Here is an 18,774-nt window from a genome sequence, read left to right on the forward strand (position 1 = left end):
CCTCCCTCTCTGTTTTTATCTTATTTTTTTCTTCCCTTCCCCTATATTCATCTGTTTTGTTTCCTAAATTCCACATATGAGTGAAGTCATATGGTATCTTTCTCTCACTTATTTCACTTAGCATAGAACCCTCTAGTTCCATCCACCTCTTTGCAAATGGCAAGATTTCATTCTTTTTTGATGGCTAATATTCCATTGTATATATATACATATATATGTGATATATATATATATATATATACCACATCTTTATTCAATCTTTTGTCGATGCATATCTGGGTTCTTTCCATATTTTGGCTATTGTGGACATTTCATCAATACTTTATATATCCTCTCTCTTTTCAATTTTCTTTTTTTAAAAAGATTTTATTTATTCATTCATGAGAGACACACACAGAGAGAGAGGCAGAGACACAGACAGAGGGAGAAGCAGGCTCCATGCAGGGAGCCTGACGTGGGACTCGATCCTGGGTCTCCAGAATCATGCCCTGGGCTGAAGGCAGCGCTAAACCATTGAGCCACCTGGGCTGCCCTCTTCAATTTTCTTGCACGCCCCACCCTAACATGTCTGGGGCCTCTCATCTGCAAAAATGCCTTCAAATATTCTTGTTTTTTCCCCCTCTCTCTTTCTCCCCAGTATCTTCTGGTTCTTTATAATGTAGGTTAGTTTTGCTTCTCTCTTTACATACTTCATCTTGTTTGCCCACTTTTGATATACTGTCTTCCTCAGTTTATTTTTCTATTTCTGCATTGCAAAATGTCTAAGAACTCACTTGGTAGGAAATTAGTCTCCTGAATGAGGCTGATAAACTGGAAAGATTCCATCTTTTTACTTCCTTGAGGGAGAGAAAAAACTTGAGAAACCTGACACCTTAATAATTTTTTGCCCCTTCACTTAAGCAAAAAGAGAAAAAGCATCCAGGAACCAACCTCTAGGGCAATACAAATAATTCCACCTGAAATTCTTTTTCCCCATGGGGCTGCTTTTAGTAGACCAAAGTTGCAGGAAAATTTGCATATATTATTCTTTAAAAACTGTTGGGTTTTGAAATGCAGAAAAATACGAAGGAGAAACAAAAGAACTATAATTCAATGCCCAGATAAACTTCCAATAACAGGAGCCCCGCTGAGGAGCCAGAGGTTGGGCCGTGGCTGCCTCCGCGTCTGCTCCCGGTCCCCCGCCCGGCGGCATGGCGTGCGGGGCGACGTTGAAGCGGGCAATGGAGTTCGAGGCAGCGCTGCTGAGCCCCGGTTCCCCGAAGCGGCGGCGCTGCGCCCCCCTGCCGGGCCCCACTCCGGGCCTCAGGCCCCTGGACGCCGAGCCGCCGCCGCTGCTCCAGACGCAGCCCCCGCCGCCGGCTGTGCCGCAGCGCGCCTCGCCCGGCAGCGAGCGGCGCCTTCCGACCCCGGAACAAATCTTTCAGAACATAAAACAAGAATATAGTCGTTATCAGAGGTGGAGACATTTAGAAGTTGTTCTTAATCAGAGTGAAGCTTGTACTTCAGAAAGTCAGCTTCATTCCTCAGCACTCACAGCACCTAGTTCTCCAGGTTCCTCCTGGATGAAGAAGGACCAGCTCACCTTTACCCTCCGAAAAAGTTGGAATAATATGTGAGCGTCTCTTAAAAGACTGTGAAGATAAAATTCGGGAGGAGTATGAGCAAATCCTCAATACCAAACTAGCAGAACAATATGAATCTTTTGTGAAATTCACACATGATCAGATTATGCGATGATATGGGACAAGGCCAACAAGCTACATGTCCTGAAGCTTTCTTGCATATATGGGTACCAGGTTTGACCTCAAGAGATGGCTGCTGTACACCTTTTGCAACTGGTTTGTTATCACATTTCAGCTCCAACTTTGCATCCTGAGAACACTTAAACGTTTCTGCAGGTCCATTTTATACAACTTAAAAGACCTTAAAACTTTCTGGTTGCCACAAGCATGTCTTTCTTTTCTGCTCATCCAATAAACAGCTGTGCCCTACTGTGATAGATTTTCCAAACAAAAATACCTGGAGCAGCAGTTTAGTAAAATATGCCCTCAGTGGCACTCAACAAATGGAGTTTCCCCAAGCACAGTTCTTTAAGAAGTGTGTGTGAGAGTGTGTGTATATATGTGTGTGTGTGTGTGTGTGTATTTTAAGTTATTATTTGTATTGTGCAAATTTTTTTGATCTTGGGGATTCTGGCTGTGAATTTGATGCACGACAATTATGGTTAAAAACATTTGCTTGGTCTACAAAAGATCATTAATGTTTTGTGACCATATAAGTTGCGACAGTGGATTGTTTTATGTGTAGGTATTATTGTTAAATACAGGGACTGTTTCCAGGCACAGAATATGAATCATAAGTTAGAATGGACATTAGATATGATTATGATGACATAGCAAAGGTCTGTGGTCCTAGGTCTACAAATGCGTGGTGAGGAATTAGGACAAACTGGAGACAGGCCGTTTGACACATGGACTGCCTAGCTGTGTTGAAAAATACTTTGACTCCAAGCCTTAAAATACCCACGTGGAGTCTGTGCTCACCTCATTCACACAGAGAGCTCCGTGGACACTGAACCTCTAAAAAGAAAAAGTCTGCCCTGAAGCAGGAGCATCAGAGTTTGCTTGGGAGCACAACATAGGTGAGCAAGGGGCGGGGCCAGCCCCTGGTGGCACTGCTACTTGTGAGGAGCCACTTCATCTTTGTATCGGTTATTAAAAACAGAATTTGGATCCTTTGGTCAGGCTCCCCCAAATTCTTTTTAAAAAGTGACCATGTTCAACTGCTTGAGCTTTGTTTTGGCAACCCCCTGCCCAAAGTTGCTTACAGAATGTTCTTCACCTTGTTTCCAAGGCTGTGGAACAGAAAGTAGCCTCTGTTTTGAGGAGGTGGAAGTTTAAGTATACATTTATTTTTTACTGTGACTTGTTCAGGACCACATTTTACAAAATGCCTTGTTTCCTTTATTATTGTTTCTGGAAAGGAAAGTTCTATTAAAATTGTTTTAGTTTGAATATAGAATAGTTTTATTAATTAGGGCTTATTTTTGAAAAATTCTGAGTTTAATTCAAATGTATGCCAGTACCTTCCAAAGTAAGGTAATATTCAGAGACAGTTCTGATCAGATGGCTTAGAGAAATTTTGGAATATTCATATTCAAAGATTCCTTATTAATGAATGTCTTTGACTTAAATCTAACCAAAAACTGCAACATTATTCTTTGTACATTTTCATTATACAGTGTTAACAAGCTTAGTTGCAAACGAATAAAATACTTAAGCTATTTGTTTACCTTGCCTTCTTAAAAAAAACTTCCAATAACAGTATTTTTTTGACAGGGAAAATAACTTTATTTTGTTTGGAAGTGTGGGCAGATGTCAGGTCTCAGAACTCTGGAGCTGCTTTTTGGTGCCAGTAGTCTTGGTGACTTTGAGCATATTGAAACTCACAATCTCTCTCAAGGGCTGGCACTTACCCATTGTGACAACGTTGCCAATGTTGACATCCCTGAAGCAAGGGGACAGGTGCAAGGACATGTTCTTATGGCATTTTTTGAAGCAGTTGTACTTTTGGATGTAGTGGAGGTAATCTTGGCAGATGACAATGGTCCTGTGTATCTTCACTTTGATCACCACACCAGATAGAATCTGCCCTTGGATGGAGACATAATTAGGAAAGGGGCATTTCTTGTCAATGGCATCTTGAATCCCAGAGCAATGTTTTTGTAGTATCATGAGAGCTTCTCCTTGTTAGTTTCTCCAAGCAGGACCCTCTTCTTATTTTGAAAGATGGTCAGCTGCTTTTGTTGGGCATGCTAACGTCTGCCATCTTCCTAGCCACTCAAAGATAGTGTTTTTTTAAAAGGTTTTGTTTATTTACTCATGACACACACACACACACACACACACACAGAAAGAGAGAGAGAGAGAGAGAGAGAGAGGCAGAGACATAGGCAGAGGGAGAAGTAGGCTTCTTGCAGGAAGCCTGGTGTGGGACTTGATCCCAGACTCTGGGATCACGCCCTGAGCCAAAGAGAGATGCTCAACTGCTGAGCCACCCAGGCATCCCCAAAGATAATATTTTAATAATAAAATAAATACATGCATATGTCCAGAAAATTCAAACAAAATAGAAGGATAAAAAGAAATGTTTTCCTTCACCATCCTGCTCCCCAGTTTTTCTCCTCGAAGGTAAAGAAACTGACAACAGTTTCTTGTGTACTTTTCCAGAAACACATTAATGCACATGCTAGCATAAGTGTACTCCATAGTATCATCTCAAAAGCTCTAGACAATAGTGCGGTCTGAAAATTATTTTCCTAAATCAAGATGATAAAAGAAAACTAGTGACAATATTTAACTATATCTGAGCCTTGTGCTCTTGGAGATTAGAGTTGGTTGAGAAATCCCTACTCTTGTGTTCCATAAAATGGCTAACCACAAAGGGTCACTCTACCCTCATGTATTCCCATTCTGCTTCATAATTTAAATAAAATTTGCTGTCCACCTTGCCTCATGGCTCCCTTGTTTATCTGCCTCTATAAAACTCAGGCCCCCTTCCTTTTCTTTGAGACATTCTTCCACAGAAATGATAATTATTCCTTATTGCAATAGCCTGAATAAAAAAATCCCTTTACTTGTCTAGTGCATTTGTCTTTCACATTAATGTCAAAAAATTATTCTGACACCATTAAAAATGGTAAGGCAGACTTTATTCAAGTGCCTGTTTTAATGGCGATGGGAGTCAGTGGGCAGAAAATTACTATGAGGGAAGCATCAGAGGTAAGGGAGGATTCTGATTTGATAGGATTCTTGCTGAAGGGAGGCCAATGTGATTAAATACCAAGAGTAAGATATAAGGAATTTAATCAGATGTCAAGAATGATCATAAATTGAGTATGGGGATTCTCGTTAAACCAACTTATGAGGATTTCTGATAAAATTGGGCAATGTAAAGATGGACATGGAAGTTCAAAGGTTGAGGCCTAGTTGGAAAGAGGTTTTGGAGGAACTTGACTAAAAACTGGGTCAGGAAGAGAGTCTTTGTTACTAGCCATTGTGGAATTCTACCTTCTTTCCATAAGCAAAGACTAACTCTGAACATTAGGCTAAAATCTATATGTGACTCTTACTCTTGGATCTTCCCAATTTCCAATGTTAAACTACAAGAAGTAAGGTGCCAGGGAATCTTTGGGTTCCTGGGCAGAACTTCCAAATACCTAAAGATGCATTCTTAAAATATTTTTAACACTATCATTTATCTATAATAGGTCTCTAGAAATGGTTACTGATCAGCAAATCCAGCATCTCTCAGCAAAGAGTAATAAAAATTACCACTATTTTTTTTACAGGCTTTGCCCTGTTATTTACCTCTGTTTTTCTTATTAGTATTATTCCTACAACCTCAAGAGCCAATCCTTCAGTGTTGCCTTTTTCCATCATTTATTCTTTTTTTTTAAAAGATTTTATTTATTCATTCATGAGAGAGAGAGAGAGAGAGAGAAGCAGGCTCCATGCAGAGAGCCTGACATGGGACTCCATCCAGCATCTCCAGGATCATGCCCTGGGCTGAAGGTGGCGCTAAACTGCTGAGCCACGCGGGCTGCCCTCCATCGTTTATTCTATCCTTATTGGTATGACAATGAAAGGCTATGTGGGGCAATAGAAAAAGCACAGTACTTGGAATCTAATATAAGCTCCAGAACTTCCCTAGATGCCAACAAAAATGAAGAGGACTGAATTATCCAGAAATGGAAGTTGCCAAGTTTATCTATAATGGCAGGGGAGAATCAACAAGAAGTCTCATGGCAATAAAATTCTGACCTGTCTCCTTGCTTCTATCCTTGCCTGCAAACAGTTCGTACTTGGCACAGTTAATGAATAGATGATGTACTTTTGTTTCTCTCCTGAAAATGCAATGGCTTCTCACTTCACTGAATAAAAGCCAACTTCCTTATCATGGCCTGTAGGGCTGTGTATAATCAGACTCAGCAATTCTCTGCCATCATCTCCTAATATTCTAACTATCTCACACTCATTACAGGAACATTGGTCTTCTTGTTCTTCAAACATGTCTCAGGGAATTATAATTGTTTTTTGTACCTGAACATCTTCCCCTAGATTATCATATGGATTGTTCCCTGACTTTCTTCAAGTTCTTTCTCAAATGTCACTTCCTCAAAGTAGCATTCATTAATGGCCAAATATAAAAGACAGATGCCCATACTATGTATCCAACAACATATTATATATTCCTATTGATTTATTTAGTGTTTGTTTTCTTCTATTAGAATGTAAGATTCATTTGGGCAGAAGATAACATCTATTTTTTTCATTGTTGTATCCTGCACCTAGAATGTGACTGCCATATGTCAAGCAACCAAAAAAAATATGCTGAGTGAATAATAATGGAAGATTAGCATTCCATTGTCTCTTCTTCAAATACTGAAGCTTACCTTTATAATTAATAAGTAGTTGCCTTGTGTCTTCTGTGTTCTCTGGGTCTCACTTCCCAACTCTAAAAAAGAAGGGGCTGGATGCAGCACACCTGTGTTTTCTCCCTCACTGACTGAGGAAAGGGTTGGGGCTCAGTATGAGGGAATACAGGGAAGTGGAATCCTGGGCCCAAAGGACTGGGAGCCCACTGTTTTGTTTGTTTGTTTGTTTGTTTGTTTAATTTTTTTATTTATTTATGAGAGAGAGAGAGAGAGAGAGAGAGAGGCAGAGACACAAGCAGGCTCCATGCACCGGGAGCCCGACGTGGGATTCGATCCCGGGTGTCCAGGATCGCGCCCTGGGCCAAAGGCAGGAGCCAAACTGCTGCGCCACCCAGGGATCCCAAGCCCACTGTTTTTGATACACACAGGCCCCACACCAGGGACAATGGCAAAAAGAGAGCACCTACACATGGATGGAAAGTCTGGCATAGGAGAGGCCCAAGGGAAAAGAGAGCCCTCCCTTTTCTGCTCCAGGAAAATATACAGCTCCGTAACAACTCAGCACTTACAAAACAGCCTGAAAACAGAAAGACCCAGAAACCAAATAATAGGAATGACCAAGCAGCTAAAACAAGGCATTTCCTTATTTTTTCCACGAAAATTTCACTTAAACATCTCTACATGTCACTGAGCTCAGTAAATATAGAATCCACAGGACACTTTCCAAACTCCCCTCCCCTTTGCTTCCTGTGACACTTCCCTCCACACAAATAGAAGAGCAGCAAGAGTGGAAAAAAGGGGCACCTTTGCTCAGTGCCCTTTGTATTAATTGTCAGGATCAATGGGAACTGAATCACAGGCACAGGTTTAAAGAGGGAAACGACTTGAGAATGAGCAAGGGCAAATTTCTTTTTCACAATAATTTAACTTTTGACGCTTTTTGAGTCCCACAACCCACACTTCACATCACCACAACCACTAAAGAGAAAGGGGTCCCAGTTCATATGCAACTTCTACTCGGAAGACTCAACAGTGAGCTCTGGGGCCCCAACCCATTACTTTGAGAGCCCCTACCTGAAGAAGGAGGCCCTACCTCTCCTCCAAGCCCCAGAAGTTGTCCAGTTCCTACGGAGATAACAAAAAGTTCCCTGAGGGTCATCCACATTCTTTAGTCTGCCTGCCTGATCTAAAGAAGGGAGATCAGTTTCTCCCCATGGCTACCTTCCCAGCCAACCAGAACTGACTCTTCTAGAAATGAGCACAGCCAGGGAGTGCCTATAGCACAGTGCCTGTAGCCCCTGAGCCCCTGAGATGGGCTCTGGTGGGCTCCCACAGCTCCTGGCTTCCTTGAGCCTGGGACTAGTTCCCTGGGTTGGAATCTCCTCTTGAGCACTTGCCTGCCTAGCTATGTTGGAAACTCTGAGAGGGCAGGGACCATGTCCCACTTGTTCACAGTTTGGTCCCAGTAACTTAGTCACCATTTGTTGAATAAATGAAATAGCTGGGAGATTCAGTGGCTCCTGGTGGGGTGGTCAAGTTAGAGCCCCAGCTCAGCTGCTTGGTAGTCAGACATGTTTGTGACCTCTTCTCCTGTGGTGTGTGGGTGTGGGTGTGGGTGTATGCATGTTCCCCCAGGAGCTCACTGATGGTGGGCTTCACAAACTGGTTTTCGTTTATGCCACAACTCTGCTCCTTGCGGACTGACTCTCTTCCTCACCATCTCCACCCCTCACCAGGAAAGATACCTCCTGAGGAGGTCCCCAGCTCTTCCCCACTCCAAGCTCCTTTTTGCCCTAGATCTCTGTGAGCTTCGACAAGTCTTTCTTTCCTTGTCTAGAAAATGGAGAGGTTGGGCTACATTGGAGGTTGGAAATTGGAGGTTGGGCAAGGAGCTAATCAGTGTCACAGTTATTCATCTCCATGATGTCTGAACATGGCTGCCTCCTGAACACGTCTGGGGTTGGGAGCAGGGACTGCAGGGCTCCAGACCCCACTCTCCCACCATTGTGACTTGAGTTGTGCATTCTATTCCATGAAAATGCCTGTTGCCCACCCAGGTACTTCCAGGACAGTGAAGATGCTTATCCAGACCTGGGCTTTGCCAGAGGAGCCAAGGCTCAGAGACAGTAGGAAACAGACAGGAAGATCTTCCTGACTGTAAAGATAATAAAGATCAGTAGCCATTTACCAAGGAGTTGTGGGTTTCCCTTTCCTGGTGATCACAGGAATGTGGAGGCTAGTGGGTCCCTAGAGATCATCTGGTCTAATCCCTTCATTGTATAGATAAGGAAATAAAGACCAACAGGGAGGAAATTGCCTGCCCAGGGTCACTGAGCAGCAAAGTGAAAGAGCAGAGACGCAGACCTGCCATCAAGGTTTACCAGCCAGAGCACATTTCATTGCTCCAAGCTGAGGGCTCCTACAACCACAAGACAGCCCAACAGTATCTTTGCTGCACAGATGAAGACTCCCTGATGCCTTCGGAGAGTAAATGGTTTATAAGAGGGAGGGGTGAGGCCAAAGGCCCCTGTTCTCAGGGTGCCTGGGCCCAGGCTGCTCCCTGGACACTGCCTTGCCTTCTCTGAGGACAAGAGGGACCACTTTCACTCTGCAGTGTCTGATGGCTGCTCCTTCCTGGGGTCCAGGATCTCTTCTCCCAAAGACTCACTGTATTTCTAGCACACCTATCCTCCAGAAGGTCTCTGACTCAGGCAGTCAGTAGGTAGGCCCTCCCTTTGGGGAGGACCTTCCGAATGCCTCTGGGTGAGTTCTCAGCTGGGGCAGGTCACCAATATCCAGAGCCAAGGTCCTTGCACTCAGGAGCTTTTGAGTGAGTGGGAGACTGAGGCACATGTGCCCAATGGCAGATACTTGGGAGAAAGGAAATGGGCCAGTGCTGTCAGAGGAGGTGGGATTGCATGGGTCTTTCACAGATCCTGGGTAGTACTTGGATTAAGAGGTGGTCAGGGGAGGCCTTCCCTGACTCCTTCCTAAAGCTTCTCTTACCTCTTTGGAGGCAGGACAGGTGGGGGTGGCAGAGTATGGTTGTCAAGACACATACAGTTAGGAGTTCGGACTCTTGACATGAGTTATTGACCTGGCTCCGTGCCTCATTAGCTGTGTGACATTGAGCTCTTCATTTCACCACTTTGAATCTCAGTCTCCTCATCTTAAGGAGGCCTCACACAGCTCAGGGCAGAGCTCATAGGAAGTCTAGGAAGAGCTTAGGGGTCAATAGTTTGTTTCCAGGGTAATTTAAGTTCCTTCTTATGTTGGAATATTGTGGGGACCCACTTGGAACCCTAGAGTTGGTATAAAGATTATTTTTTAGCCAAAGACATGTGAGATTCAACAAATAACAGGGGGGAAATCCTTTTTGGGGCTTCCCGTATTTGGCTAAAAGCAGCAACTTCTGGGAAATGAGGCAGACATAAATTCCTTCTCAGGCCATCTACACCCAGAAGGTAGACTGTGAATAAAATCTACCTGAAATCTCTTCTCCAAGGAGAATCTTTTGGCTCTGAAGGAGACAGAAAGACCATTCACATATGTAGAGACAAACACTATCACAAATCTTCCTATCAATTGTTTGTTCTCCTGAAAACTCATTTATCTTTCTAAAAACGCATTTGTTTTCCAGCAAGTGCCTTTCTCCCCTAGCCTTCACCTAGTAAGATGGCATATAAGCACCAAACTCCAATCACTCCTTTGAGTTATGATCACTCAGTTTTTGCCATGTATATGGAGGTTGCACATGGAAATAAACCCTGGTTTTCCCCTCCTGTTAGTCTGTGTTTTATAGGCTTAATTTACATATCTCACTTACTGAGTTTAAGAGAGTAGAAGAAAAGTTTTTCCTCCCCTACAATATTCAGAAAGTGGAATGTATAGATTGATGTATAGATTTTATTTAGATCCTGACCCAAATAAACTGTTAAAAAAAAGACCAATCCTTCATGATATTGATGATACATTTGAACGTTTGAACACTGATAGGGTATTTGATGATATTATGGGTTTATCGTTAATTATTTTAAAATAACACTGTAAAAAATAAAAAAATAACGCTGTAGTTATGTTAAAAAGATAATCCTAATGTTCCAAAGCCACATGCTGAACGCTTGCAGATACAATGATGTGACAATATGGCTTGGAGTTAATAATTGTTGATGCTGGGTGGTGTGCACAAGAGGGCTCATTATGCTATTCTACTTGTGTGTAGGCTTGAAATTTTCCATAACAAAAGGCTTTAAACATGAAATAGAAAAACAGTGGATTAAGGAGGTATTTATCCAAATGGGGTTATCTGTCTGACTTTGGAAGGCTTTTCATTATAGAGCACAGCCATCACAAATTTAAGAAAATGTGTAATTTGTGAGCACCAGAGGCAGTGCTGGCAGAGGCTTAGGACGAGAGACAAAGATTTTGCCCCTTGTTTCAGCCCCCTCATTAGGCAGCATCTGTGCTGCTCTTCTCAGCCTGTGGCAGTCTAGTTGCCAGGCAATGGAAGCCAGAAGCCCTTTTCTTGGGAGAGACAAAGGGGGAGAGGGAGGGAGAGAAGCAAGAAGGGGGGGAGGTAGAAAGAAGTTGCCCAGGGGATGGCTTGTCCCTGCCTAGAAGCCTGGCTCAGGGTGAAAAATGGGGATGGGGGTCCCTTGTCCGATGCCAGTTTCCCACAGCCCCCACTTTCCCCTCTAGGGGACAGCCCCGCTGTTAGAGCTTGAGGCCCTACAGAAGGGGTAGATGAATGCATGCATGTGTATCTCCTGTGAAGTCCAGTGAGATCTGAGATTAAGATGCCAGTTAGCCCCCACCCACAGAGTCATAATTCTGATCAGCCCTCTCTCTCCTGGGGGATGCTCCTGAACTCTTATTATGTTAAAACATTCTAGGAAAGCAGCTTGTCAAACGGAAAATCTGTACTGATCATCACCCTGAGCTGAGGCCATCCCAAAAAGCAGGAGGGCAGAAGGCTTCTTCTTCATGGTGGACAACCCTGTCCTCACTGTCTTTTGAGGAGGGGAAGCAGAAGCCTGGTGTGCTGCACAGTAGCCTGGCAGTCTCACGCATGCTGACTGTGTTGGGGAGCCTTGTGTTCTGGCATTGGTTCAGACCCAACTGTCACTGAAATGTTGTGCAGATCTGAGCCCATCTGACTCTCAGTTTTCTGACCTCTAGAAGTAGGGAGTTATTGTGTATGGTCCCTTGTCTCCCCTCAGACTCAGGTGGGCTGGGATTACACAGCCCCCTACACCCAGGGCAGCAATTGCTCTCACTCTGAGTCAAAGGAGCCTGGCCCATCCCACTCCCACCCACCAGGCCAGCCTGGAGGAACCTACATAGCCAGTGATCTCTGTCACTGGTCACTGGAAGGTGAGGGTACTTCCTAGAGCCACCCTACTGTGATCATGGGCTGTCTTCTGCTGGGCTTGGAGGTGGGATTCAGGGAGGCTCCAGGCAGGAAAAATGGGGGGGGGGTGTGAGGTCAAGGCAGCTGCCCCAGAGATCAGCCTTTCAAGACCTGGCATCTGAGAAAGGAAGGGTGGTGTCTCTATTCGATGAGAAAAACATCAGGGAGGCCAGCAGTCAGGAGCTGAGCAGGGCTCAGACAACCCCTTCTTTTTGCAGCATCTTTGTGGCTTCTGGTTGCTAGGAGCAGGCTTTTCTGTTGCTAAGCAACTAGAGCTGGTGGATTAAAACCAATTTCCTGAGCTCACTGGCAGGGGGAGGGAGAGAAAGTGCAATGCAGATGCCATGGAGAAGCTCATCCAGGCCTCCAGGCTTTGTTGGGGGATGTGGGTGGTGGGTGAAGGGAAGATGAGGCACAACTTTGAGCTGATCTCCAGGGAGAAGAGGGGTGGCAGGAATAGGGAGAGGATTAGGCACCAGGTATTTACTATAAAGCCTAAAAGAAGAGAGTGAGACTGGCAATTAAAATGCCAATTAGAGGGATCCCTGGGTGGCGCAGCGGTTTAGCACCTGCCTTTGGCCCAGGGCACGATCCTGGAGACCCAGGATCAAATCCCATGTCGGGCTCCCAGTGCATGGAGGCTGCTTCTCCCTCTGCCTGTGTCTCTACCTCTCTCTCTCTGTGTGTGACTATCATAAAAAAATAAAATGCCAATTAGAGCACTAATCAATGCTAATGCTGCTCCTTTTTGAAACCTCAGGAAAGGGCTGTTGTTCCCTGGGGTGCTTCTGAACCACCTGATCAGGCCAGACAGGACTGGGCAGGGTTTGTCCTCCAAAAAGTGGGAGGATCAGAGTATTTTAGGGTCCACAGGGCCCCCAGGGGTTCTGGGGTTCAACCTCTTGCTGAATGCCAGAGGGCCCTCCACACCTGTCTGCTTAGGTAATAACCTCAGTATGACAGAGAGCTACTTCTTCCTGGGATAGCCCTTTCTGTACCTTACCCTTAGAAAGTACTCTGTCCTTTGTAGCCCAAGTCAGTCTCACTGTGGCTCTTCCCTCAAGGGCCAAGGGAGCTAGTCCAATCTGCCTTGCTGTAGGGACCTGTAGTTTGTCTCTTTTGTGAGCCTCATACCCCACCTCTTGCCACTTCTTGGGGGACAGCCTTGGTGGAAGACTTATGGTGACTGGTGCCCTCTGGTCCCCCACTCTCAGTCTGATCTTTAGCCTCCTTAAGGGGCCACTAGGACAGACAAATTTCAAAGAGGTCTTGGATCCAATTCCTATCCTAGAGTGCAGGCTTTTTCCATCTCCCTGCTCAGGTGGAGACATCCTGGCCTAGGATCCTGTCAGTGGGATCTTTCTGGTGGTATTTTTGTTTTACAAGAGGCAGAGAGGGTCAGTGGAGGAGGGCAGTGAGTCCTCTCTGTGCTTTGTATCTGTGTCCTGATCCTGAATGTCTTCAGGCCTCATTTCCTATTTGCTGAGCAGGACCGCTCTTTGTGCTTTGGCCTGCACGGGCCTTGGCTTGTCAGTCTGACTGACAGACCACCTTCTTCATGCAGTTGCCTGTAAATGATCAAGGGCACATTCAGCTAGGCTGAATGTTTTCTTTTTCTCTATAACACTTTCCATTCTGTAATTAATATATATATTAATATATATTATATATAAAATATATATATATTTTTAATATTATCTCGTTTTTCTGTTTCTCCACCCTGTGATATAAGTCCCAAGAGGGTTGAGATTTTTCTGTGTTTAGTTCATTGCTGTATCTCAGTGTGTAGAATAGGTCTGACACAAGTAGGTACTGAACAAATATATGCTGAGTAATAAATACATGCTTACATATATAGATAAGCTATTTATATACTCATATAGCATGACATCCGAGCTAAATCCTGATGTAAAAGAAGCAGGGTACAGAATAGTTATGTATTATATGGTACCTTTTGTGTGGGAAAACAAAAGAGAAATATATAAAGGAAAAATTTATTTTTGTAAATGCCCAGAATGTCATTGGGAGAACAAAGAAGAAACTTGACTTAGGGCAGGAGAATTGGGTGACTGAAAGAACAGGCATAGTGTACATAACTTTTTATGGTATACCTTTTTGTGCTTTTTGAATTTTGTAACATTAACATGTATTACTTAAATGTTTTAATGAAAAATTTAAAGCTTAGAAAGAATTTTAACACCCCCCCAAATAAAAGCCAACTCATTGAATTATTTCCAACAATCTCAAGTACTATGGTTTGTCAGCTTGCCAGACCCCAATCATATGAGCCTATACCATGTGATCCCCTTATTGCCATTCTTTTAGGCATTTTATATTTAATTATCAATTATAGCTGATAACTTGCCCATATTAAATTATTATGTTTAAATAGACTATTTCAAATTAGAGGTATATGCCAAACACTTTCAGTTGCATTAGTTGCAGTAGGACCTCATTCTTTCCTACCAAAGCTTACCAGCCACAGCCACTCTAGAAAACAGTATGGAGTTTCCTCAAGAAGTTAAAAATAGAGCTACCCTATGACCCAGCAATTGCACTACTACATATTTACCACAGAGATACAAATACATTGATCTGAAGGGGCACCTGCATCCCAAAGTTTATAGCAGCAATGTCCACAATAGCCAAACTATTGAGAGAGTTGGGGCACCTGTGTGGCTCGGTCAGTTAAGCGTCTGCCTTTGGTTCAGATCATGATCCCGAGGTCCTGGGATAGAGCCCTGCATTGGGCTCCCTGCTCAGCAGGGAGCCTGATTCTCCCTCTCCCTCTGCCTGCTGCTCTCTCTACTTGTGCTCTCTCTCTCTCTCAAATAAATAAATATAATCTTTAAAAAAACCAACAAACTATTGAAAGAGTCATGATGTTCACCGACAGATGAATGAATAAAGAAGATGTGGAATATGTATGGAATAGTACTCAGCCATCAGAACAGAACTTAACCATTTACATTGTCGTAGATGGAACTGGAGGGTATTATGATGAGCGAAATATGTCAATCAGTGAAAGACTTACATATAGTTTCACTCATGTGTGGAATATAAGAAATAGCATAGAAGATATAGGGGAAGGAGAGAACTTAATGGAAAAAAATCAGAGAAGGAGACAAGCCATGAGATATTCTTAACTATAGGACACAAACTGAGGGTTGCTGGAGGGGAGGTGGGTGGGGGGTGGGGTAACTGGGTGATGGGCATTAAGGAAGGTACATGATGTGTTGAGCACTGGGTGTTATATGCAACTGATGAATAACTGAACTCTACATCTGAAACTAATAATGTACTATATGTTGGCTAACTGAATTAAAAAAAAAAGCTTACCAGTCTTTTCCTTTTCTGCAACATGAAGATACACATATCTTTGGTAGGATAAGCCCTCTAATTCATTGTCTGGGAGCATAAATTAGTATGGTTTTCCTTATGGTGTATTAATATTTACTGAAGCTTAAAAATATTCATTTTCATGACTATTCACTTAAAGATAACCTAAAGAAAATATTAGAAATTTGTATCATGTTTTATGAATAAGGATATTTGTCATGGTGTTGTTTACAATGGGAAAATATTTTAAATCATATAAATATCAAAAGAGGAAAATGGCATTAAAATATATTTTGGCAAGGCCATATGATAGAGCATCATGTAGCCATTAAAAATACATGCTTTGTGGAAAACGGAATTTAATCTTGCTAATGAATGTTTAAAAATGTGGTTAATTATATATATTAGGCACACTGTCAGGAGCAACTGTAGGAATTATGAAAAACAAAGTCAGAATATGCTGAATAAAGAATTATGAAAGTAATTACAGAACGCCAGAGTAAGCCTAAAGAATTATTAAAAATAAGACTTCAAAAAAATAAGACTTCAGACTAAGCTCAATGTAATAAGTGATGTAAATTAAAAATCAGTTCACTGTTCGCCAAAAATTGGATGATGTATAGCATCTATGGTTTTAATTCCGTATAAATGCGGCTGAAAATCCACTAAACTTTGTAGTCATTTACTGGCTTCCTGCATGCATTCAAGGTTTTTACTTTGCTCAATGATAAAATCTGTTAATTCTATATGAATTGATACTTCTCTTTGGCTTGCTTCCCCTCCCCCCACAATAATTTAGGAATGAGGATAGGATTCCTTGAAAGAGCCCTTCTTCTAGATGACTTTGTCAAAGAACTTGTGGCTCCCTTAATCGGGTAAGACTCTGACTGTTTGCTAAATAGTCTCCCTTTAATCATTTTGGCTAAGTTTAATTGGGTTCCTGGGGGAAAATTCCAAACCCCTATAGCAAAATTTGAGTTACTATTTAGTAAAATAAGTAATAGGTGTTTTAAGTTCCCATCTAGTTCAGCATTAACTCCAATGGTAGAAAAATATGAGAAACCCAGAGTGTTGGCTGATTTCACTCTGTCATGTTTGGGATGGGGATACTTGAATACCCTATATTGCAATGGCCAGAGGAAGGCTTTTTTGAGGTAGAAAAATGACTATACTTACAGGAAACTTTAGAAAAGCTCTACTCGAGCAAATGTATTATTGAAATGACTACTTATCAAGAAATAAACTCAAGAATGAATTGGATAGCCATAAGCAATGAATTAATATACTGGAGGAAAATATTAAGAAAGTGAAAGCTCATTTTCTTTCTCTAGGTTCTCAATGCTTCCCCACTGTTGCTCCTTCTACCCCCTCTGCTCCCTCTGGTTTTGTTTTTGTGTTTTGTTTTTTTTTGGGGGGTTGGTTTGTTTGTTTTACCATTCCAGGCTTCAATATGGGACTTGGAACAAGGGGGATAATGACCTCTTGAATGGATGGTTCCCAATAGATACGGGACCCAGAGATGACTTTCTTTTGGAAGGAGGAGAAGTGCTAGCTTTATTCAAAGCTCCTAATATGGGCTTTCCAAGTCTTAACTTCACCTCTGAGATTCTCAGATAACCAAACATACAAAATATAGTTAGGGAAATAGAAACAAAAGTAAAAAGCAAGGAGTCATTGAGAATTTGGTTAAGAGATTGTGTCTTAGAATGGAGGTATTGCATTCAATGCAATCCCTATCAAAATACTATCGACATTTTTCACAGGGCTGGACCAAATACTCCTAAAATTTGTATGAAATTAGAAAAGACCCCAAATAGCCAGAGGAATGTTAAAAAGAAAACTAAAGCTGGGGGAATCACAATGCCTGACTTCAAGCTATATTACAAAATTGTGATCATCAAGACAGCATGGTACTGGCACAAAAACAGACACATAGATCAATGGAACAGGGTGGAGAAACTAGAAAAGGATCCTCATCTCTGTGGTCAGCTAATCTTTGACAAAGCAGGAAAGAATATCCAATAGAAAAAGGACAGTCTCTTCAATAAGTGATGCTGGGAAAATTGGACATCCACATGCAGAAGAATGAAACTATACCATTCTCTTACAGCATACACAAAGATAAACTCAAAATGGATGAAAGACCAGGGTACCTGAGTGGCTCAGTCGTTGAACATCTGCCTTTGGTTCAGGTCGTGGTCCTGGGGTTCTGGGATCAAGTCCCACATCAGGCTCCCCATAGAGAGCCTGCTTCTCCCTCTGCCTATGTCTCTGCCTCTCTCTGTGTGTCTCTCATGAGTAAATAGAAAAAATCTTTTAAAAAATGGATGAAAGACCTAAATGGGAGACAGGAATTCATCAAAATTCTAGAGGAGAACACAGGCAGCAACCTCTTTGATTTCGGCTGCAGCAACTTCTTGCAAGACATGTCTCTAAAGGCAAGGTAAACAAAAGCAAAAATGAACTATTTTGACTTCATCAAGATAAAAAGCTTCTGTACAGCAAAGGAAACAGTCAACAAAACTAAAAGGTATCCTACAGAATGGGAGAAGATATTTGCAAGTGACATATCAGATAAAGGTCTAGTGTCCAGGATCTATAAAGAACTTATCAAACTCAACCCCTGAAAAACAAACAATCCAGTCAAGAAATGTGCAGAAGACATGAACAGATATTTCTCCAAAGAAGACATACAAAATGATCAACAGACACATACAAAAATAAGCAACATCACTGGACATCAGGGAAATACACATAAAAATCACAATGAGATATTACCTCACATCAGTCAGAATGGCTAAAATGAAGAAGTCAGGAAATGACAGATGTTGGTGAGGATGCAGAGAAAGGGGAATCCTCGTACACTCTTGGTGGAAATGCAAGCTGGTACAGCCACTCTGGAAAACAGTATGGAGGTTCCTCAAAAAGTTAAAAATAGAGCTACCCTATGGCTCAGAAATTGCACTACTATTTACCCCAAAGATACAGATTAGTAAAATGAAGGGGCACCTGCACTTCATTGTTCCTAGCAGCAATATCTACAATAGCCAAACCATGGAAGATGAGATGTCCTTCGATAGATGAGTGGATAAAGAAGATGTGGTATATATACAGAATGGAATACTACTCAGCCATCAGAAAGGATGAATACCTACTATTTACATTGATGTGGATGGAACTGGAGGGTATTATACTAAGTGAAATAAGTCATTTGGAGAAAGACAATTATCATATGGTTTCACTCATATGCAGAATATAAGAAATAATGCAGAAAATAAATGCAAGGAATAAATCAGAGAGGGAGACAAACCATGAGAGACTCAACACTGGGATACAAACTGAGGATTGCTGAAGGGGAGGTGGGTGGGGGGATAGGGTAACTGGGTGATGGGCCTTAAGGAGGGCATATGATGTGATGAGCACTGGGTGTTATACTATATGTTGGCAAATTGAATTAAAGTAAATTTTAAAAAGTACACTGGGCGGGGGGGGGCTGGGTGGCTCAGTGGTTGAGCGTCTACCTTTGGCTCAGGTCATGATCCTGGGATCCTGGGGTCAGGTCCCACATCAGGCTCCCCACAGGGAGCCT

The 18,774-nt window shown here is 42.5% G+C and overlaps 1 pseudogene; it reads left to right on the plus strand.

The window, feature by feature from the left end:
- Positions 1 to 1,190: 1,190 nt before the first annotated feature.
- On the plus strand, positions 1,191 to 1,770 carry LOC129518660 (akirin-1-like; annotated as a pseudogene).
- The last annotated feature ends 17,004 nt before the right edge of the window (positions 1,771 to 18,774 follow it).

This window comes from Nyctereutes procyonoides, unplaced genomic scaffold (assembly GCF_905146905.1).
Source record: "Nyctereutes procyonoides isolate TBG_1078 unplaced genomic scaffold, NYPRO_anot_genome, whole genome shotgun sequence".
Taxonomy (NCBI): domain Eukaryota; kingdom Metazoa; phylum Chordata; class Mammalia; order Carnivora; family Canidae; genus Nyctereutes; species Nyctereutes procyonoides.